This window comes from Pelodiscus sinensis, chromosome 1, assembly GCF_052426305.1.
Source record: "Pelodiscus sinensis isolate ZL-2025 chromosome 1, ASM5242630v1, whole genome shotgun sequence".
Classification (NCBI taxonomy): domain Eukaryota; kingdom Metazoa; phylum Chordata; order Testudines; family Trionychidae; genus Pelodiscus; species Pelodiscus sinensis.
The window spans coordinates 44,321,871-44,346,591 of NC_143052.1; the positions used below are offsets into that span (position 1 = coordinate 44,321,871).

General features: G+C 41.4%; 1 long non-coding RNA gene across 1 annotated transcript; it reads right to left on the bottom strand.

The window, feature by feature from the left end:
* Positions 1 to 10,744: 10,744 nt before the first annotated feature.
* Positions 10,745 to 24,721, bottom strand: LOC102452562 (uncharacterized). The gene is made up of 3 exons (XR_332045.5): positions 23,867 to 24,721; positions 23,374 to 23,477; positions 10,745 to 19,491 (listed from the first exon to the last, which is right to left on the bottom strand). It is a non-coding gene; the product is annotated as an uncharacterized LOC102452562 (long non-coding RNA).

The following is a 24,721-nucleotide window of genomic DNA, read 5'->3' on the forward strand; positions in this document are numbered from 1 at the left end:
TTTCAGAGGATTGAGTATCTGAATGGTAATCAAATTACATACAATATATACATATGCTCAGAGGGGTAGCCAAGTTAGTCTATAACTTTAAAAACAATTTTTTAAAAAACAAGTAGTTCTGTGTAGGGATGTAAGTGAGTAGTCAACTATGCTTATCGGGTAATTGAGTGGAGTACTCGACTACTCACCTTCTCCCCACCTTGCTGCCTCTATATGAGAGGCAGCGGGGAGGAGAGGAAGGGGACGGGAACAGGAGCCGGTGCTGAGAGGAGCTGGCTTAAAAGTCAGTTCCCGTCAGCACTGTCTCCAAAGTGCTGCCTGCTGCCCCCCCCCCCCCCCCGCTGCTGCTATCAGAGGCAGGAGAGGGGTAGGTGAAGCTGTGTAATATAACAGGTTGGTCTGGGCACTGCTGAGAGGGTGAATTGCTCAGAACCAAGGCTACTTACAGCCCAAGACTGGGGCCCTTCCCTATAAGGTGCCAAATCAGTCACACAGAGCACTTCAGCTGCCACTCTGGCCAGCAAGAAGCCTCACATGCAAATCCATTTCTTCTCCTCTCAGTGCATTAACATGCTCTCCCTATCAATTCTATTCCTCCTGCACTCCATTAACCTTGTAGTGCCACTGCATGTCCTAACTCATCATTCCCCATGTTCGAAGTTTCCTTGCTCCCACTTCCCTAGTCAAAGTTTCCTCCATTTCCAGATCTTTCTTTTGCTAAAGTCCATTAATCTTCCCTCAGTCCTCCACCTTATTATGTTCTCAGTCTTCATTCTCCCTCACACTTCAGTCCTCCCTCACTGCTCACCCTCTCTTCAGTTTTTGTCATCCCCTTCACAGTCCCACGACCTCCACCCTGTTCAGTATCTCTACATTCTTCCCCAGCCCAAACACAGTACTTCACATACCAGACTTAGTTCTGTTCTCACCTCATGTTGCAGCAATTCTCTTTTTATTCCCCAACCCCTACTGTTTCCCTTTCAGTACACCTTTCTCTGGCTCCTCCTTCTGCACCAGCAGGGTCTCTTATTGGAGAAGAGGGATACAGGGCACAGAGGCACTCTGATTGGATGGCACAACAAGGAAAAGAATGAGATTCAGAAACTGGCCCTTCTCGCCTTGGGAGGTGGTGGCAAAATCTGGAAATTCAGCAAGAGCATGCTGGGAACTGGAGAGTATTGTTGAAAGTTGAAGTCTGTTATCAAAAGCTAGAGGTTACTTAGATCTGGAGCAATGATAGTGTGTGTGTTGGAGAGTTGCCAAGGGAAAGTGGTGTTAGGTGATGTGTAGATGGGTGTGGAGTGGCATTGTGATCTTAGTGAGTTAGACATGAGATGTGAGTCAAAGAAAATCTTTGTCTTGCTCTCTAAAATGGAAATAATAATATTTATTCATTTTCTTCTGTTGGGTTGTACAGTGCTCTGTTGTGTTTAACACCCACTTAAATTGTGTAAGCTATTTGGGGGAGTGGCTATTTTTGAATTTATGTTTGCACAGAGACAGACTGGATCCTCTGAGTGCTACTGCAATATAAACAAGTACTAATATGGTTACATTTCAGCCTCATAGCATGTGTTATGAAATGTAAGGTGCTTTATAAGACTGTAATAAGTCCTGCACCTTGGAGGAACAGAATGCTACCGTGCAAAGGGGAGAATATATATTCTCAGCTCTTCCTGTACCTCAGCCATTGGGATCAAGAATTCAGCTCAGGTGTTTAAATTATGGAGAGGGGGAGGCTAATTGTCTGAAACATTTTCTATGAGACAGAAGAAAATCAGAGACATAGCTAACGAGCTTTTAGACACAGAGGGAGGGATGACCTTGCCGATTAGGTGTGAAATCTTTAAAATGGGAACTGTGGAATTTGAATCAGAATCAGTGCTCCTTGGAGGGATTGGGGATAGAAATGTATCCGTGTTAGTCTGGTGTAGCTGAAACAAAAAACAGGACTATGTAGCACTTTAAAGACTAACAAGATGGTTTATTAGGTGATGAGCTTTCGTGGGCCAGACCCACTTCCTCAGATCAAATAGTTATTGTTATTGAGGGGACATCAGAAAAACCAGGGACTCAGGAAGATGGGCTGAAAGCAACTTAGCCACATGGACAGAGCTGTCCACAGGGTTCAATAAAGTTCCACTTGTTCGCTTCAGCTTTACTCTTTGCTAATGAAACATGGCATCATGGTCTGAGCTGGAAGTTCTCTGAAGTGAAGCAGCTGGCAGCATGATTCATGGAACTTGATCCCAAACTTCCTGGAAAGCTTGGACTTTGCAAATGGAAGCCTAGCCCAGAACAGGACCCTGTGGAAGGAGGACTTTGCGCTATACAGCCTTGGACGTACAGGGGAATGACAACAGCAGTACAGTAAATCTATTTTCTTACTTTTCACTTGGTTGGGGGAACACAGCAGAGCTTTGCACCATTCTAAAATGAAGCACTTCCACAAACCTCCCAGCAGTTCTAGCGACCCTATGGACAGAATGCAAGTGTGCAGCAGTATAGGCTTTTCACTAGAGACACTCTGAAATGAGGGGACAAACCTATGCGCTACTGTCTTACCCACACTGGCTGTTATATGCAATTTTGGATACCTGACAAACTTCCTAATTCTGGACCATGGGTAGGAAAAGAACTCCCTGAGTGAAATTTTATAAATAGAGGGAAAGAACAGTCATTTTCATTTCACAAACACATTCACCAACAGTGTATCTCACAGATCAATATATGTGTGGCTGCGATTTTCTGTACTCTCCTTTGGGGTGTAGTGCCATAGCCCCTGACACTACATGGAATGCAGGGGCTATAGGAAGGTATTGGAATGCCATTCACTATGGGCTACAGAAGGTGGCAAGCATGAGACTACTGAATCTAAAGGTCAACAAAAGTCTCCGGCATGTCTGTTTGCTGCTTGAGAAGCACTAGAATCTCCTACTTCATGCCTCTCTTCTTTTCCTTTGCTTTTCTCCCCTTCACTTTATTCCTGTTGGTTTTGTTCATGAGAGTGATCCTCTGAGCCCTGTGCACCAGAGGCTTGCAGGATCTTTTGGAACATGTCATTCTGCTTCCTTTTCCTTATCCTCTGCTTGTGCGGATGGAGAGGCCCTCAAGGCTACATTTCCAGCTGCAAAAGACACAATGCACAGAGATACTATTATGAGTGTATTCATAAGATAAACAGAAACATGATATATTGAGCTCACTCCCCTTGATCCACACAAGCTGCAAGCACTACATTTTCAATTTTCCTTGGGATTCGTAGAGCATGGTGGCAGTCCTAGCCCTTGTGTGTCTATCTTGGGGGGTAGGGGCAAGCTAGGATATTGTGTGGGTAGCTCACAGGCATGCAGATAGAATGTAAGCAGGGACTGAAGGACTGCTGCAATGCATCTAGCTGAAGTTGTTTAGTCCTGCAAGACAATTAACTGTTGATATGTAAATACAGCTCATGCCAGAATGGGGAAGGAATCTGGGGTGTGGTTATGTAAATCCAATTTAGCCAGGGCTGATGGAGGATCAGTTGTTAGAATGGAATGTGGTGTATTGTAACTAATTTGTCAGTTGTGGGGTCACAAACCATGCTACCCCAAATGTAGGAACTGTAAAACATGACACCAGTGCTTGCAGGCAAGACACCACCACTATAAGGGGTCTCAGATAAACAAGCCTTCCCCTTCCAGAGTTGAGTGGACTGAGTTGGGGGGAAAGGGCTTAAGCCAGCCTGCTTCATGCCTGCTAGGTGTGAGCTGTAAGACTGGATCAACCTGTTTCTCTCCCCACCACTCTTCTAAGGATAGACTTAAAGCAGATCCATCAGGAGTTTTTTTGTTATTCCAGTGAAAGCTAGAATCATTTGGCCAGCCTTGGTGGTGGCTAAGAGTTGAAATCACTAAGAGCTGAAGTCACTGGTCTGGCCTGGAGCCAAACCCATTGCGACCGGTGGGTGGCCAGTAGGGGCGACTGGCGGGCGGCCGGTAGGAGCAGCAGCAGGTGGCCAGCAGGGTGGCTGGTGGGAATGGCGGGTGGCCAGTAGGAGCAGCGGCAGGTGGCCAGCAGAAGAAATGGCTGGTGGAGCCAGTGGACTACAGGAGTAACACAAAGGTGGCATGGCTTCAGGCTCAATGTGTGGAGTTATTAGGGTGATGTGTCAGGGTCCGCACTGACTGGACAGAACTGTAAGTGGGGCATTTGAAGTGGGGTATGGAGAAAGTTTAGATAAGTGAATGGAACCCTTACATTGTTGGACTAATGAGCCTAAGAGGCAAAGGACATTGTTCAATCCATTTGAGCTGGGACGGTTACTCGTGGGGGGTTATGAACTCTGTTCATGGTATTTTCCCAAGCTAATGCCATGTGACCTCTCTCCCTCTTTCATTAAAAGTTTCTTTTCTACACTCATACTCTGTGCTTGTGAGTGGGGAAGCATTGCCTCTCAGAGGCACCCAGGGGTGTATGAATTTCCCAGGCTACTGGGTGGGGGCTCGAGCTGGTTCTGTGTGAGATGGATGAAAAGGGACCCCTAGATATTGAACCTGGCTCCGACTGCTGCCGGCGCTACCTGGCAGAAGGGTTACAGGGCAAATGAATTGAACACTGACACTGTTTTTCACAGACAGTGGTGATTTCACCTAATATTGCACTCTTGAAGGTAACAGAAGCTGAAAGGGAACAGCTCCTGAAGGCATCTGGTTACAGACAGGGTTTGTATGGAAGTAGCCTCTGCACTGCAATGGTGCCAGCTGAAGTAATTATTGAGTGGCATGAGAAAGGATCCAACCAGGATGGAAGAAGCCAGCCAGCTCTCCCCAGAAATGTTAATCCGAGAATTAGATAATCTTCAAGAAAGTTTCCTTGAATTCTTTATGGAGGATTCATGGAACATCCTGGTGCACTTAAACTGTTCTGCACAGCCCCCTCTGCCTAACTGTACAGGGGAATGAGAGGTGACTCCACCTCTAAAGGTTATGTCAGTACCTCTTCCTGATTAAAAACATTAAGGGCACATCTACACAGCAGGGCTAAAGCCAAAATAAGCTACGCAACTTGAGCTACATCAATTGCATTGCTTAAGTCAAAATGATATATAGATGTGAGGCTTATGCATAGTCAGCCAGCTTTTGACCTCTTTCATTTCTTACACCCGAGTCATATTGTCTGATATAGTTTTCTCAATTTTCTCCTATACCCACCTTAGCATGGAAGTTGCCAAGCACCACCATGAATGTTGTTTTAGTCTGAAGAATCCTATCAAGTTCTTCATAGAACCTTTTCACTACTTCGTCTTCCACAGTGGATGTTGGAACATAGGCTACAATTATTTTCATGGTGGCCCATTTGCTACACTCATCAAGCGCACTCCAAAGATGATAAAATTATTCATGAAATGATGTTTCCTGCCACCTACGGGTGCACCATAAATCCAACTCCCCTGACTTTTCCATCTGCTGCTCCCAGAAGAATTTGTGATGCATCCTTCCATTTTGCCACAACTTCCTTTTTTTCTTCTGGTTTCAGTTATGGCAAGAATGTCAATGCAAATACAATGCAATTCTTCCAGCAATATATCGACCTGTTCATCATTTGAGAAGGATTGCACATTAAGTGTAGCAACATATAAATTAATACAAATGGATGGTCTCAACGATATCATCCAAGTTATGTATAATCAGAAATGGAGATGGGCTGGCCATGTAGCAAGACTGAAAGACAACAGATAGACAGTGCATATACTCCATTGGTATCCATGAGATGTAAAAATAACAAAAGGAAGGCCTTCAGCATGTTGGGTGGATCCTTTATGGAAGAGTCATGGAAGGACATGGACAAGAACCACACAAAACAAGACGGTAAAAAAGTTGCGATCTGCATCTGTGGCGAGACTATCTGCATCAATGAAATCATGGATCTTCCAAGTATTCCAAGTAAGTAAATCAAAATAGCTTATTTTGGCTTTTGGGGCTGACTACACAGAAGGAAGTCTGAGAAGGGATGGTTATAGGAGTCAGAGTAAAAAGTCCTCTACCTCAACATTATTTTGAAATAAAAGCTTTTTATTCCTCACCCCATTGACCCCATAAAGTCTCTTTCTTTAGGACCCAAGAAGGAGTAGTTAGTGGCATAGCCCATCTCTTCATTATTTTTTTCATCAATTAGGTCTAACATCGAGTGTTCCAGTTTTGGTTTATTGATTTCTAGATCCACATTTTCTTGTTTACCAAGTATGACCTACACACCATCTTTGAGATAATCAGTAGGCTTTCATATTTGGACTAATACATATTTTCTGTCTGGTTTTCTTTCATGTGTACCCATCAACATTTATTATTATGGGTTACTGTGGCATTGTGTCACAAGGCCCACATTATCAAAGGTGGGTAATGATTTTGGGTTCTTCAAAATTTTAGGTCCCTATTTGATATGTTGGGCCTGATTTTCAGAACTATTGGGCATCCACAGCTCTAAATCAGTTCAGCACCTTTGAAAGTCATGCCTGAAGTTGGACTCCCAGAAAATGAGACATCCAAAATATAGGGATGTTTGTGAAAATTTAGGCGCTAACCAATCTGTGACTCAGTTTCTTCCATGGTAGAACTGGCATAGCAACATTACTGCTGCATCCCAGGAGTGTCATGAGGCAAAATTACATGATGTGCAGGTGGTTGCTCAGATACAGAGTGGTGTAAATGAGCAGGTTATCCCTATTGTGTTGCATTTGAAATCCAAAAACCTTTCCATCTCTCATTCTATCTTCATAATATGCTTTCCTCAGGCCAGGCCTTGTAAAACTGGTATGTTGCTGCACCTGGACTATGTATACTTTGCTACATAACCCATGTGGCTGTGGTTTAAAAATGTTTGCAGACACGGGAAAATTAAAATACTTTTAAATTATAATAATTACAGGCTTTAGGGTCTCTCCTTCTGACTGGGCTCCTTGCTGAATTGTCATAGTATTAAGGGATTCAGAGTTCAACATGTAAACTAGCTTGTATTAGGTACATGTCTAACTCAAATGGCTGGTGAGGATGGCAGGGCATAGTAAAGGTTGTCTGGGATATCTTGGCTCTGCACTTGTATATCCTCCAGTGATTGTTTGGCTCATAAGTATGAGTCATTAATTGTTCATACTACTAGTTTTAATTTTGAACCTGATAGTTTCCAGGTATTTTGCGTTCTGTAACTATAACAGTCTATACCAGACACCAGTAATAACTGGGGCTTTTAGACTGGCACGTGTCTTCTCCAATCATGCAGTTGGAGGTAGAGGGAAGCCACCCCTGCCACTATTGCTCTCTGGCCTGGACAGCTGGCAAGTTCAGTGTGGCCAGAAGGACCAGGCATTATGTTCCTCATTCTTCATCCCAGCCCTGCGAGATATCAGGAATTAGGATATCTAGGGGCTGTTACTAAGAGAAGCCCTGCCAACACCATTTCATTGGAGCCATGGAAAGATGTAAGGGGCCTCAGAACCATTATGGAGGCATATGGCTTTCATGAAGGTGGTCCTGTATTTCCAGGTGTTTCCAGAGCTCCATGTATATCATAAGTAGTCAAAAGATAAAAGAGAAAGTCCTCTCATAGATCAGTAATGGGTTAAAAGATAGGAAGCAAGGGGAGGGAACAAAGGGTCAATTTTCACAATGGAGAGAGGTAAATATCAGGGGTTCCTCACCCTCAGGATCCACACTGGGACCTGTGCTGTTCAACCTATTCATAAATGATCTGGAAACAGGGATGAACAGTGAGGTGGTAACACTTACAGATGATACAAAAGTACTCACAATAATTACATCCAAATCAGACTGCAAAGAATTACAAAGGGATCTCTCTGACTTGGGTGACAGGACAACAAAATAATGGTTGAAATTCAACGCTAAGTGCAAAGCAAGGTAATCCCAACTGTGCATCTAGTGGCAATGCATCTCCTTCACCTTGCTGGGTTCAGTGTTTCCCCTCTGGCAGATTTGGAGGCCTAGAATAAATCAGTCTCACTTTTGATGGTTTTTATTTCTCAGTCAGGTTTTATTTCTTGATATTATATGGGGGATGGGGATGTCTCAGGGTAGGTTCAAGGATTACTCTTCATCCAAACCAAAGAAACAGATGTATAACACAAAAAGAGAATATCTTGCCCTGTCCCCTCTGTGGTGTGTTGCCTTCTTATGCAGGTGCCAGTTCTTCCCCAAAGAAGCAGATAGTTTGGTTGTGTTTCCTCCAGGGGGAAGTGCAGCTTTCCTCTCAGGAGAAAACTTTTTTTACCTCTTGCAACTAACCCTGCTGCTGCTTGTCTCTCCTTCTTTCTCACCAGAAGAAGTCACAGGAAGCCCTTAATTGGACACACATGTTCCTAGTTGACCCGAGGTGTCCTCTTTTTCAGCTCATAAGGAAAAGAGCCTTTTCCATTCTAGGGCTGAACTTTCCTGCCTTCCACCATGCTTTTGGCCATTTACAAGACCGGGGAGCAGAGGCTGGCTGAAGGAAGGGCCTGTGACTGGGGGGGAGGGGGGGAGGGGGAGAGAGGTTATTTCTGCTCCTTTATCCCTTCACACATCTGGGCAGACTTCCATTGGGTGGCATCTGCTGACTTGGAGGGGAAGTGGGCACTGTGCAGGGCTCTCTGCTCAGTGTCTCTGTCCAGGCCCCTCATTCTATCCCTTTGACTTCCACAGCCGTCCTACTTTTTCTTTAATTTGTCCCCCATAAATTACTTGGTATTCTGGGCTGGGGGGAGATCCTTTAGATGTAAGCGGACTTATGCCTGGCCATGTCCCAAACTCTAATAGGACCACTCTTTTATTGCTGTCAGGTCTGACTTTGTCATAATTCAAAATGACAGAGTCTAAGTAAGTGTTACTACTCAAGCAAGATCTTAGCGTTATTGTGGATAATTCTTTGAAAACATTTGCTCAATGTGCAGCAGTAGTCAATAAAGGTGAGAAACGTTACATAGGAAAAACTTAGGTAATAAGAAGTAAAATATTGTAATGCCACTATATAAATCCATAGTATGCCCATACCTTCAATAACACATGCAATTGTCATTGCCCCATCTCAAAAAAGATATATTAGAACTGGAAAATGAACAGTGAAGGGAAGCAGAAATGAGTAGGGGGAGAGAACAGCTTCTATTTCAGGAAAGATTAAAAAGACTAGGCCTGTTCATCTTAGAAAACAGACAACTAAGGCGAGCTATGATAGAGGTCTATAAAATCATGACTGGTGTGGGGAAAGTGAACAGGGAAGGGTTATTTATCTATTCACATAACACAAGAATTAGCGGGTCACAATGAAATTAATGGACAGCAGGTTTAAAGCAAACATAAAGAAGCATTTCTTGAAACACTACACAGTCAACCTGTGTTGCCACAAGTATAACTGGGTTCAAAACAGAATTAGATAAGCTTAAATTGCCAAGCCCTGGCTGCCAACTGCCAGAAGCTGGGACTGGACAATAGGAGATGGATTATTCAAGATTGTTTTTCCAGCTCATTCCCTCTGACACTGACCACTGCCAAGATAGGATATTGGGCTAGATGGACTCTTGGTCTCACCTGCTATGGCCTCAAATATTATACAGTCTGTGTAAAGAACTCTGGCTTCTTCCAAGGAGGATGGCTAATCCTGACCCCGATAAAGAATCCAGATAATTTTCCCTCCTGCTATGATTTGTCCTACCAAAAGTTACGTTCTGGGCCTAGGTATTTAAGAATTCTTGATAGCTACATTTACTGTGGTTTGTGAAGTTTTCTCCACTCTAACGACACTATAAGAGACTCCACAAACATTACTGTGAAATTAAATGTGGTGTCATAAATATCTGTTTTTAATAGCACACACTGTATTAAATTCCCCCTCCTTAAATGAATGATATATTTACAATCTTAACACCAGTTTAATGATTTATTTTGTCTGGAAATTAGAAAGATCTTTATAGCTTCAGTATGTGCACAGCAAATCTTTTCACTCCCCATTACCGCTCAGCAAATTAAATTACTTTGTGGTTCAGAGCTTTCTTGCTCTTTACCTGGCAGAAGACTACAGTTAGAGAGCCAAAAAATCCTTTCATTTGCAGTTGTAAGTGTTGAGCTGCTTTATTTTCCCTTGAGAAGTATCCCACACAGGTTTTATTAGAAATTATTCTTTTCCTTATCATTCTTCTTCTGTTGTGCTTGGTACTTTGAGAATTGGAAAGTCTAATTTGGTTTTTTGCTGTTAAGCTTCTCTCATAGATGTACATATAAAGGTGATTAGGAGCGAGAACCAAACTGTGAAATCTCAGAGTAAAATAAAGAACTATAGTCCATTCAAAATTGGTTACCAAAGCCAGATATCTCATTACCAGTGCTTTAATAGAATACATGTTCAGATTCACTCTGTAGCAAAGGTCTCAGTAGGGATTCATCCCTGCATACTTATATTCTTTACACATTGGGATCGCAACCTTAGAGCTGGTCAAAATGTAAAGTACAAAAACGGGACCGTTTTTGTTTTTCCAAACGTGTCCATGGAATTCTTTTGAGCCACTTTCTTTTCTTTTTTAATTTTGTAAATATGAGCTTTGAAAATGAAACATTTTGAATTTTGAAAGTGAAATTTTCATTTTAGAAATGTGTTTGGAACCTCCTTTCACTAAGTGATGAAACCCAGCCAATCAAAATTGGCAATGTAAAACAATCCCCTCAGCCAAACAGAAATTCACAAACAGATAAACCGCAAAGTGGAAACTGTTAATAACATTTAAATGTATTTGCATAAAGTTTTTGGAGGTTTTTAATAACAAAAAGGCAACATTTATTGAAAATGTTTTTCATTCAAAAATTTGTGTAGCATCTTGTGAAAGCCCTTTGCATTTGGGTGAATTTTACCCTACCCCACTGCATGCTATTAGACTAAACAATTATTTCAAAGTTGCATTATTAATGCAATGTTGATATTGACTTGTTGATACTGACTTGTATATACAATACATATGACTGAGAAATACATAGACGGTAAGCTAAAGCAACTGGTAACAAAATCACCAGGCTATGGAAAATGCTCTAGTAACTATATTTTACTTTCATTTTAACATTTTCTCTTTATCAGGAGTATTAATTAGAAATAAAGCAGAAAGAAGTGCCATGAAAAAAAATTATGTAAAAAAATCAGTACACATAACCAGGAGAAATCAAGTATCTAATTTTCTCATCTAAAGCATTCTGCTGAATTATTGTGATAAGTACAAGGAATACAAAAATCTTCAACCTACTCAGTCTGAGATGTTTCAGGGCTTTTAAATTAATTTCTTTCATGCATGTTGGGAAGAGAGATATAAGAATAGCAAGTTCACTTTGCTGCTGACTCAAAGTGAAACTCCAATAACTCTCCTCAAGTTATGTCTTTCCATCCACAAGTCTGTCCAGTGTACTAGTTATTCAGATTGTATCTTTCATCATTGTGACTGAGGCTGGAAGTGCTGAAGTGGCCACAGGGACAATTTGCAATATGAGCACCTTATGATTTTACCATCAGTCTTGTGAAACTTTGTGTTTTAATTAAATCTCCTGCCCAGAAGGCTGATGTAGTGAAGATCTCAGCTCCCATTAAAAAAAAAAGACTAAATATCTAGCGTTCATCATTGCAGAGTAAATCTGGATTATTATTATTATTATTTGTATTCCCACAGCACTTACATACCCTAGTCATGGACCAGGGCTCTACTGGGCTAGGCCCTGTGCGAACACAGAAGAGAAAGACAGACCCTGTCCCTGTCACCAAGAGCTTACATGATGTGACCTAAGACACTATAGAGGCTTCGAAACTGGAGGACACATAAAAAGAACTCAGCATTAAATAAAACACTCAGTCATGATTTTGGAGGTCTGACACAGGAGATTTGAGTGATTGGGATTGAGAGTCCTGCCATTGTTTATTCACTGAACAGTGACTGATTAAGGAGTAACATTGATAGGATCCCAACTAATCTCCTCCTCCTGGCAGCTATGGGAACCAAGAGGCAACACGATACTGTCAAGGCTAAATCCAATGTTTACAACAAACATGAGGGACAACGATAAATGTTTTCGCTTAATTTTATCAAAGATGGTGACTCCTACTCTGCTGCAGCTCTGCTATTGACAGAATTCAACATGCGGTCAAAGGAGTTCAAGTGTCTTCAAAATACATAAGAATGATACAAACAACAGCAACCAAATAGACTTTACATCTGTGTAGTCCTAAGATTTGCCAAGGTAGAGAGTAAATTTGGAGCAAAATAGTTGCAGCCAATTTTGAGGGACATACAAATTTAAAGAGTTAAAAAAGCCAGGCAAACTGAGAGCTTAGAGGCAGAAACCAGTAGTGAGGGAATGAATTATATGGAATCTGTTTGGGTCAAAATCACTTTTGGGGAAAAATGGTAACAGAGATGCCAAGGGGATAGTATTTGGGGTCTGCTACAGACCTCCAGGATCTGATTTGAATATGGATAGAAACCTCCTCAATATTTTCATGAAATAAATACTACTAGGAGCCATGTGATTATGGGAGACTTTAGATTGAACAGACAAGTGCTACTAATAATGATAGGGCCCAGCTATCCGGGGATGTTGCAACTGACAGATTTCTTCACCAACGGCCCTCACACAACAAGAGGTGATGCCATTTTAGATTTAGTGTTGGTAAACAGTGAGGACCGCATAGAAGAACTGGCTGTGAGGCCCAACCTTAGTTAATGTACTTGATACTAAATTAAATGCGGGTTATACTAAATGGAAGGATACAGGAAAATAGATCTGCAGCTCAGATCCTTGATTCCAAAAGGGCAAATTTTAACAAATTAAGGAAATTAGTTAGGGAAGTGAACTGGACTGAAGGACTCAAGGGTCTTACTGTGGAGAAGGCATGGAATTACTTAAGTCAAAGTTGCAGAAACTATCTGAACTTGCATCCTAATCAAGGAGGTGGGGGATTGTGAGGAGGATTGCAGAACAAACTGGATAAACAAGCACTTCAATCAGATTATTAAGAGAAAACAGAAAGCCTACAAGGAATGGGGGAAGGAATGGATCAGCAAGGACAGATATGTCTTTCTTTCAGAATATAACCAATATTCAATCTAGACAAAGGAAAAGCAATAGATCTAATCTACCTGGTTTTCAGAAAAAACATTTCATACCATTCCACATGGCAAAGTATTAGGTACATTGGAGAAGAAGGGGATTAATACAAGAATCAAAGGGTGTATAAGAAACTGGTTAAAGGGGAGAGTAAATCAGACATGCTGAAAGGCAAGCTGTCAGGCTGGCGAGATATTACTAGTGGAGTTCCTTGAGGATCAGTTTTGGAACCAATTTCATTTAACATTTTCATTGGTGACCTTGGCACAAAAAAGTGCATGTGCTAATGAAATTTGTAAATCACACAGAGTTGGAAGGTACTGTCAATATGGAAGACAATCATAATATAATACAAGAAGATATGGATGACTTTGAAAACTGCAGTAATAGAAATAGGATAAAATTTAATACTACAAAGGGACTAACTATGGGAATTTTTGCTATAAACTAGAGATGTATTCATTGAGAGCAACAGAAGAGGCAAAAGATCTGGTTGTATGTGTTCATTGCTAGATGTCTATAAACTGCCAGTGTGATGTGGCCATGTAAAAGACTAATGCAGTCCTAGGATGCATCAGGTGAGATATTTCCAGTAGAGACAGGAAAGTTTTATTGCTATTACATAAGACACTGGTGAGATCTTATTGGATATACAGTGTGCAATTCTTGTTTCCCATTTTTAAGAAAGATGAACTCAACTTGGAACAGGTACAGAGTAGGGATACTAGATGATCAGTGAAATGGAAAGCCTACCTTATGAGAGGAGATTTAGGCTGAGGAGAGATATGATTGCTCTGTATAAATATATCAGAGGGCTAAACACCAGATAGGGAGAAGAGTTATTTAAGAAAAGGGCCAGTTGTTGCACAAGAACAAATAGATATAAATTGTGCATCAGGAAGTTTAGGCCTGACATTTGATACATTTCATCAGAGCAGTGAAGTTCTGAAAAAGAACCTTCCAAAGGGAGTCATGGAGGCAAAAAGCCTACCTTATTTTAAGACTTATCAATTTATGGAGGAAATGGCATGATGAGACTGCCTACAAAGGCATGTTGTCCATGTATGACTGCTATTAGCAGTATTTCCAGGGGCTGGAGATGGGGCATTAAAGAGGACAAACTGAATTTCTACAGATAATTCTTATGATGCTATATGATTGAAGATGTCCATTTGTATCATTGCGTTATACAATTTTATATATTTTATTTATATTTATATATTTTATTTATTTATATAGTTATATATATAATTTTAACAATTCTTATATAAGATGTATCATGTAAGGTGTCCGTGGAAGAGTTACAAGCTGTTAAATATGATTATCCTGGTTAAATCATAGAATCATAGAGCTGGAAGAGACCTTACAAGGTCATCAAGTCCAGCCCCCTGCCCAAGGCAGGATCAATCTCAACTAAATCAACCCAGACCAGGGCTTTTCCATCACCTCCCAAGGTAACCCATTCCAGTACTTCACCACTCTCCTAGTGAAATAGATTTTCCTCATATCCAACCTAGACCTCCCCCCCACTGTAACTTGAGACCATTGCTCCTTGTTCTGCTATCCGTCACTACTGTGAACAGCCTCTCTCCATCCTCTTTGGAACTTCCCTTCAGGAAGTTGAAGGCTGTTATCCAATCCTCCCTTTCTCTTCTCTTCTGCAGACTAAACAAACCCAAATCCCGCAGTCTCTCCTCATAGGTCATGTATCATCACTGTGTCTGAAGTTATAAATATTTGCTATGTATTTGTATCTCATATGTTTGTTATTAGGATGACACCTATAACGTAGTTTACATTCAGTCTCACCAGCCCTTTTTTGCATTTCTACAATAATTACACATTGGAAACCATATTTCACTATCTCTGCATTCAGTACTAACATAGTTTGTTACCCAACACCAGTTAAGTTGATTGCAATGACAAAACACCACAAAATCTGCTGAATATCAAGCAATCGAAGCAAAGTAAGAGCAAACTGTATTTACATAAACACACGCAGGGTGTTTTCCCCCTCACAGCTAGCTATCAGGAAAGCACTCATTCAGATCCTAATTATACATGTAAGGGCATGTGATGTGGACATGTGACCACAGACTTCATATTGATCAATAATTTTCCATACAGAGCAGCTATAGGCATTGTTTGGAACAGTAACTTTCCATGTACATGGTAGAGGACATATATAAAGACACTTGAGACATCTCCTTTTTGGCTTATTCCTGCTCTAATTTTCTGGACAGTGGATTGACAACTAAAAGGAGTGTTTTGAGCTATAGACTGAGGACCTTCAAATCTTTTGGAAGTCACCAGAGAGACTTTTGCTGGCTATCACTGCTACAAACCTAGTATAAAAATTTTACAAATATTTTTATGTAAATGATCTTTTTAACCATTTATCTAATATTTTCTTGTATTAATAAATTTTTAGTTAGATTACTAAGGTTTGGCTGACAGTGTAATATTTGGGTAAAATCTGAAATATGGAGTAACCTGAGTGTCTAACCATTTGGAATTGGTGGAAAATTAGCTATGGTAAACTGGGTTTTTAGTAACCTCTCTCCATATTAAACCAATGTATCTGGCTAGCAACCAAGAGCTGGAATACCTAGGGGGACAGCGAGACCAGGGGAAATTCCCCTCTTCTCCAGGCCCAACTCCCAACCCTGCCACTTCTTGCTTCTACTGTGCTTCTTCCCATCCCTGCTCCACTCCACTCATTTCCCATACCCCACCCCTACCCCAAGTCTTCTCTGCCCCCAGTGTGACCCGGCTGGGAGATGGTGGCAGAGCAGAGCAGTTTGCTACTTCTTTCTGCTTCTCACAACTACTGTTGCCATGGAAGTGTGTAGGTGTCCAACCCTTCTTGCTGACCTGCACTAGGCATTCCAGGAAATCCCCCAGGCCTTCCTGAGCCCTGTGGGCTAAACTCAGTATGGAGGACAGTCCTATCCATAGAATGGTTGGGGTGGCTGCCATGGACCCCCCAAAATCACAGGGCCTGAGGCAGCCACACAGAACCATCCTATGGACTGCTCTGCCTAAGGGGGACATTATTTGGCTTCTTGTTAACCACTGTGGTGTTATAGAAGCTATTTGGTTTGATTAATCTAATTGTAAAATAAGTTTTGGGGATTGCCTGCTCTGTTTCTTGCTGTCTGCAGTGAGTGTGACATTCTTAGTGTGGCCCATCCCAAGCATCAGGAAACAATTTTTTCTCAGGAGTCTGGTTGGCGGGTCTTGCCCACATGCTCAGGAGCTTACTGAGAGGCATAGTTTGGGTTGGGAAGGAATTTTCCTCAGATCAGATTGGCAGGAACCCTGGGGAATTTTAATTTCCTCTGAAGTGTGGGTCCTGGGTCACTTGCTATTTGAACTAGAGTAAATAGTGGATTCTCTATAACATGAAGTCTTTAAATCAAGATTTGAGGTCTTCAGTAACTCAGAGATTAGGGGCCTACTACAGGAATGGGTGGGTAAGATTCTATGACTTGGAATGTGCTGTAGGTCAGACTAGATAATCATGATGGTCCCTTCTGTATTTAAATTCTGTGAGAAAGTTTAAATGTAGTTCATACGGACCTATCCTACAAAACCTTGGGTAAAGTTAAAACTATGCATATGTAATGAGCTCTGGTAAGGTAAATGGAACTAGTCACAGTGTATAAAGTAAATACAATCATAAGTGTGTTTGCAGCATAATTAAATGTGGTCTAATTTTTGACACTGCCAAGACCCTCATTGGGATTTGTGGGAGCTTAAAACTTCTGAAAATCTGGTCACCTATGTACGAATCTAACTTTAAGCATCCAAGTTTGAAAATGTGGGACTTGGTTGTAGTAAGTAGCTTTCCCTATTTGGATTAACAAAATTAATCTAACCTGTGCAAAATAACTTTGGCTTAGAGGTTGTATATGCCTCTTTCAGCCACCGTTGCCCTCTTTGGCTGGCTCTTCCTTGTCTGTTCTTCCATGAATACAAGTCGACATCACACCCATTCCATTTTGTTGAGAGCACATTCTTTCCATTTCTGGCCAAACAGTCTTGTCATGGGATCAACCCAACATTTTCAGTCTACCCAGAAGTTGTTTGTGGTCTCATGGGATCCAATCACTAATGTGGGGTGTCCACCTACATGATCTGCCCATATCCACTTTGTTTCATACATCACCTGTATTACACCAGTCTATCAGTCACTTTTTTTAAACCCATGGGGCAATAATTTTCCACAATACACATGAGCTCCAATCAATACATTCCCATGTACATAATATAAATAGAATAATTACATAGAACTAATTATTAACTTAAACTGCTTGTGAGATTTCTGTATCTTCCAGACATTTACTTTTATGCTTCATTAAACTACAAACATTGTGTGACTTGGAGAGAAAAATGCATGCAGTCTAGTCATAGGCATGTCAGGCCTAACATATTAAAGAGACAAGGTGGGTGAGGCAATAATTCTTTTATTGGACCAACTTCTGAGTGACAAGCTTTAATTAGAGCCACACAGGCACTCCAGCATCAGAGCTTTTCTCTGACCTGAAGAAGAGCTCTGTGTGGCTTGAAAACCTGTCTCACCAACAGAAATTGGTCCAATAAAAGATATTACCTCAGTCACCTTGTCTCTCTGGAAGAGAAAAAGGCATCACTGCAGATTCCCCCAGATGAATGTAATATGAATGGCACAGAAATAGGATTAAGAGAAAAATATTTTCATGGACGTGCAAGCCAGAGTCTTTAGTAGCTGCCATCAGACTGGCCTATTGTACAGTTCAAACAAGGCAGTGAAGTATGAACTTAAGACTGTCTGAATCTCAAATGCAATTATAGAAACTGGCTCCAGGCCTAGAGCATCATGGGGAAAAATTAGTGGGAGCAGAGCACCCACTGGCACCAAGCTCCCCTTTCTGTTCCCTCCCCCTCTGACTGTCATGAGCCAGCAGCCCCACACATACCAACTCCTCCCCGTCCCTCCCAGCACCCCTGCGAACAGCTGATTCATGGCATTTATAAGGTGTTAAAGTCCTTCCACATGACAGTGAAAGTCACTTGGGGTGAATTTCTGACTTCCGGAATGTAAGCTACCACGAAGAATCAAACTCTTCTTTGGATAAACATAATTCACCAAACTCAACAAAGACTGACTAAAAAATAATTAGCTTAAAGATACATGGATTAAAGGAAGAATATCTAAGCACATGTGACCGACCTAAGCAAAGAGTTTACAAGGAAAATTTGTTTTTCAAAGCAAATCCTTAATTCTCACCAGCTGTTTCAGTAGCACAATGTTCAATGTTTGGCCTATCAAACCAAACCACTGTGCATTCAGGAGGGAATGTGTGTCTGTGTTTTTAACAGGACTTTGTTCAGACTAAATTAAGGCTATCTCTTTGAAATCACATGCTTTAAGCCCAGGGAAGTGTGAATTCAATACACTGTAGAGTTTGGCTGATCTGTCATTAAATATGACCAATAAAACATTAGTAGTGGTTGTCTCTGTGACCACAGCAAGGGAGAGAGTTGGAGTTAAGGATCTCCAGTATCAATGATTCATGTCCACATACATTTAGTGTTATGTCATTCTTGAGGTCCATATGGGGTTGTACATTTTGCACAGACAGAGCAAAATTCAGTCCATTGCTTCTGTCAGCACAAATAAAGGAAACATGCAGTTATGGTCCTTGGGGTCCATTTTTATTTCTTTGTAGACTCCATCAAAGTAAATACATCTACCCTTCTTCCACATAGCTTAAGCCACGTGTTACAGGATCTCCAGGGTTGAGCCCGGGACTCTGATACTGTTGTTCCCCATTCACTCTGTGGCCTGAGCTCTCTCACGATGCTTTACTATTGACAAACAGTGAACATCACCAGGCACTGTTATCACTCAACACAATCACCTGTGGAGCCCCGCACCAAGGTAGATTGCATGAATGTTCCCAGAGCCATTCATGAATAACACAGAGAAAAGCATCAGCCAAATCCCCCAACTCCCAGCTTTGTACCTCAGGAATATAATGTCTTGCACTGCTCAAGTTCCTCTGAATACTGCAAGTTTATTAGATTCAATACTTCATCAATGAGAAATGGACATACACTAGCCTTTGTAAACCTGAACGTATTTACCAATCACTGCAGGCCAACTCACTGGCAAAGCAAGTAAGCAGTAAATCAAGTTTATTGATTAGAAAAGATAGATTTTAAGTGTATATAAGTGATAGGCAAAAATTCAGAGACGTTACTAAAAAAAAAAGAAAATATAAGCACATACATTAGTCAGTATTTAGAACAAACAATGTTCTCACCCCACTGGACGTTACAATCTTTTGTTTTTCTCTTAAATCTGAGCCAGTCTCCTCTCTTGAATTCTTCTATGTTCTGGTTCCTTGTAGCATATGTAAGGAAAGGAGAAAAGGTGAAACATAGGGCCACTGTTTTCTGTTTTATACCCTTAGTTCAAATTCTTGAAAAACACAAGGCCAGGCATGTCTGGTGGACACTGCTGGGTCACCAGGCAAGGCTGAGCAATTCTCCTGGTTTGGCCTTGTGCAAGGGAGTCATGGTGTTGTAGCTCCCTTGCTAGACAATGGCTGTTGATGGTGTTTTGATACCTCCCCATCTTTGGGGAGCTAGTATCTGGGTTCTTCCCAAGCCTACAGCATATTTTTAGTGACAACCATACAACGCAATTCTCATATCTTCATATACATGCATGATGCACATATTTAGATAGAACAGTGAGTTTCAGCAGATGCAATCCTTTTCCCCGATACCTCACATGGCATGCTCTATATGAAATATCTCAATTATATATAAATGATGACTGTGCAGGTTACAGGACATCAATGGAAAATGGATATACACCAATCTTCGTAAACCTGAGCAGATTTACCAAGCACTTCAGGCTGCTGTGGAGAGTAGAGTGATACTCCATGTTCATAAACATATGAACCTGTGTGATACCTACTAGGAATGTTACATTTAGTTTAATCAACTAATCAACTAGTTGATGGATTTTCCGACTAGTCGATAAGTGGGGGAGCCTCAACAGGGTTAGCTCCCACCCCAGGACTGGGTGTGAGCCAGGAATAAGCTGATTCCCAGTTTGCACGTGGTCCCCACTACCTCCCTGCCTCCTCCGCCCCCGCAGATTTTAAGCCAGCTCCGCCCAGCACTGGCTCCTGCTCCCACTAGGGACTAGTCACTTACATCCCTAGCACTGCCTTCATCAGTGCAGAGAGAAAGGAACAGGACTGGAGGGGAGAAAGAGTGACAGAAGAGGGCAGGACAAACATTGTAAGCTGCCCTGCTCATTCTGTTCTGCTGACTCTTCTAGTGTTCTACAGCTATTGCCATAATATTGCCTTCCACTGATGCCATTGTACAGAGGCGTAGCGAGGGTGTTATCTGCCTGAGGACAAAAGCAAAATTTGTGCCCTCTCCCCTCGCTGCTACATGGCAGTACCCTGAACCTGGTGCATGGTTGAACCCCAACCCTGACCCTAACCCCCCACCCCTCCAGTTTGGGGAAGGCCCCTGCACACACTATCCCGCTGTCTAAGATGAAGAAGGGTTGGGCTGGGGTTGGAGAGGAGCAGGCAAGCCAAGGGATGACAGGGGAAGTGGAAGGGGACTAAATTAGTGCCCCCCTACTGGGGTGCCCGGGAGCAACTATTCCCCCACATTCTCTTTGCTACATCAGTGAATGTAAGAGATGAACTTACCTGTTAAAATAACACTAAGAAAAACTTTAAAATAAAACTAACACACAACAAGAGAATCACCCTCACTTTCTTGAAGGCACTTGAAGCAATAAGTAGCCTAATGCTGAGGATACACTGCAAGCGAGGCTTTCTGTCTGCCACGAGAACTTTTTCCTTCAGGCTGCCGTGAGATTCTATCCTTAAGTAAAGGAGAGAGGTCTCTCTGAGCTGCTCTTCCAAATTTCACATAAGCCATTCAAGTGAAGCCATTCATAGATGTCAAGATTCAAGGCCAGCCTTGCCTTTGGCAGACTGCCTTGCCAGGTGTTTACAATCAAAACTTCTGAACACGTATAAGACTTTTAGTTGAGAAAGCCATGTTAATCCCAAGTCTCTGCTAGGACTTGGAAACGTGGATGACCTATAGAATATACCAGCATTTTCTTTGGAAAATCCACAACAAAACATGGAGGGATTCAATCACCTCAGTAATGCCAACTCCTTTAGAATTGAGGCCCAGATTATCCAGCACGAGCTGAGGTAGACTGAGCACTGTGTGCACGTTTAATATATTTTTACCTGTCCAACTTGCCAAAGGAGAAAGGAAACAGGGAGGCCAAAAGGAATGGTTGAGAGCAGTTTGTGTCAACATATTTTAATAAAGTACCCCTTTACAAAAATTATAAGTACCCCCTTGAAAAAAAAAATTATAAGTACCTCCAATACCTACAGTTTTCAGACACAATTTTTTTTTCTACCAGTGCAATACATTTGTTTAAACAACTTAATCATAGCAAGACGGGCGATGAAATTTTTGGGTGTAAAAAAGTACGAAAATAATAAAGTGTTGTAAAACTTAACACAAAAATTCAGTTTTCTCCAAATGTCAGCTGTGTTGACGTACCCCCCCAGACTTCTCTTGAGTACCCCTAAGGGTACTCGTACCACTAGTTGAGAAATACTGGTTTAGAACAGTGTTCCTCAACTTTTTTTTATAAAGTAGCCCTTTAAAAAATTATAAGTACCCCAATGCACCCATCCCTTCCCCAGAGCCAGACATCCCTAGCCCCTCTGCTCCAACGTAATGCCCCTCCTCCCCTGGAGCCCTCCTCCTGCTCTAACCCAATGCCCGTCCCCCAGAGCCAGGCACCTCCAGTCCCCTCTGCCCTTCCCACACTCTAACCTAATCCTTCTCCCCCTTCCGCTGAGCCAATCACCGGAGGTATGGGTAACCCTACCTTTAAAGTGGCTGCTCCCGCTGCCTGGCCCTGCCTCGGAGGCTAGATTGCACAGGAAGCACGTGGCCCAACAGTGCCAGTGTAATGTAGAAAGCTGCTACCTTATAGGATTGTGCTACTGGTAGCATTTTCTTATTTGTATGATCATAAGGAAATGCTCATATAGGAAACTGCTACCAGAAGTAGAACAATCCTACAGGGAGCAGTTCCATACACTCGCCACAACGCGTGCGCTCTGCTCCCACCCCAGCCCAGCACCCTCTAGCGTGGCACCCACGGACAACTGCCCCCCGTACACACCTCGCTACGTTTCTGCCATTGTATGGGCAACATGCATACTTCACCTCTTGTTCTTCCTATGCCCAGATAAGGAAAATCATCTAAAAATTATAAAGTTACATCTGCAGTCAATGAGGACACTGGTCAGTTACCCTTCTAGATGTTTCTTACATCTAGGACAATTTCCTGCCTTAGCATGCCATTCCAACCTACTCTGTGATGTTGTTTTCAGCTGCCATTGATGTGAAATAAAAGCAATTATCATCATGATGAATTGGTTCTTAGACTCCAAGTAGAATAGGATAATCCTGTCTTGAAACTAGCTTAACTTGATCACTCACATGTTCAAGGACTCTTCTACTTTTTTGTTCCTAGATAAGGACATAACTTCTTAGCAATGTAGGTTTAATTATTATAATTCTAGTACTTTTTCTTTAGGTCCTCATATTTTGTCGTTTTTGAAAGTATCTACCCTCGTTGTGATCCAGTTTTCAGCTGCACACAGTAATGAATCATTTTTTATGTATTCTGCAGCTTGAGAGAAAGTTGAATCTAACATGGTTGCACAAAGCTATCAGGAATAGTGCTTATCTCTACAACGATGTTTATCAAAAATTTGAAACGCTGTAATATACTTTCTGAATATAATTATGTAATTAAGATGTAACTACACTGCTTAGACGTAAATGAGTACAAAGATGTAATTTATCTGTATGTACATATCTTATATTGAAATAACCTCAGGAAATATTCACAGTGCAACAGATGGGATTTTCACATGTTATTCCTCCCACGTATCCAGATAAAAATGTACACAGCACATTTGTTCTCGAAGGAGTCAGGTGCACTTGCTAATAGCAAACAAGGAAAACATGTAAAGCAATAAATATCTTCAAATAAGATAGTGTGCGTTTTCCATATTGGCCCAGTCATCATCAATATATGAGCACCTGTTCTAGTAATAAGAGCAAAGAACTGAAAAACAGCAGCTCCTGGCTCCAACCCTGCCTCGTCATGCGATCTTGGTGCAAGTCACTTATCACTTACCTTCTACTTCAGTTTTCCCTTTTGCAAAATGGGATGATAACACCTTCCTCCCAGGGCTGCTGTGCATGTTAACTTAACGAATGTTTGTAGAGATCATTGTGTTTCTTGGGAAAAAATCATCATAGAAGGGAAAAGTATTATTATTTTATTGTATTATACTCAGCAATATGCAGCACAAAACAAAAGCACAGACTCAACATATTACTTTAAAGCTCTATCGAGTATATTCAGTGGTTCTGAGCTTTATACAAACAGAAGGAATTTGGCTGTGTAAGGACTGCAAGATTGGGGCCAACATTTGCCAAATGATATTTAGTGGACAATTGTGAAATAATCATGAAAAAAAGAGACAGGATAATCTAAGAACTTATTTAATGTGTATCCTTTCTATAGAAATAGATATTTACTACTAAAATAAGACTCCATAATAAACCCATTACAACATCGGTTACACTATTTTTAGATCATTTAAAGAGAATGACTAGGTGCTTACCTTACAGTAACTGTGGTTCTTCAAGATATGTTGTCCCCACAGATACCAAGCTTAGTGCACATTCACTCCATGCTCTTCTAAATCTCTGTGGACAATCTCTCAAAGAAGAACATTTGTTAGGGGTAATAATTAAGCTTTCCTTTTTAAAAATATATTTAATAGCAGGATTATGTGGTGCTCCATATAAACCACCAGAGAAAAGCCTTTGTTACAAGAATTCAGTATCTATCCTCCCTCACAAGCACTCTCAAGAGCATGTATTTTACAATAATCTGGCAAGATGAATTACACAAAATAGGGTTTTATATAAGTAAATGGAAACTGAAGAACTATTTTTGCAGCAAACTAAGTTGGAAAAGATTTGGCCTTATTATGGAAAAGAAAACAGTCACCACAAATTACATACAAACCTGTAATCAATCTAGTGCAGCTTCCATGAGGAACAGGCTATGTCGCTTTCACTAATGCAGGACTTTTTTTGTTTTTGTTTTGAGGAAATTTTCTGGGCCTGATCCTGTTAGGTGCTGCATGATTCCTGTGCTGCACAGACTTTGAAGAATCAGATTTTGCAGATTTTAAATGTTTGCTGTCATATCAATTGATATGACCCAGGGGGTTAATTTGAATATATTCAAACTAGGGCTGTCAATTTATCTGCATTAACACCTGCGATTAATGCAGGGCACGATTAACACGTTAAAGAAATTACAGTGTTAATCGCAGGCGTTAATGCTGCACTGCTCCCTTGAAGTGCCACTTTGGCACTTCAAAGGAGCAGCGCATTAGAAGCCTGTGATCAGCTGTAGGTCCCAGCTGATCCCCAGTTCTGCATTCCACTGCCCGTTTGAAGTGATG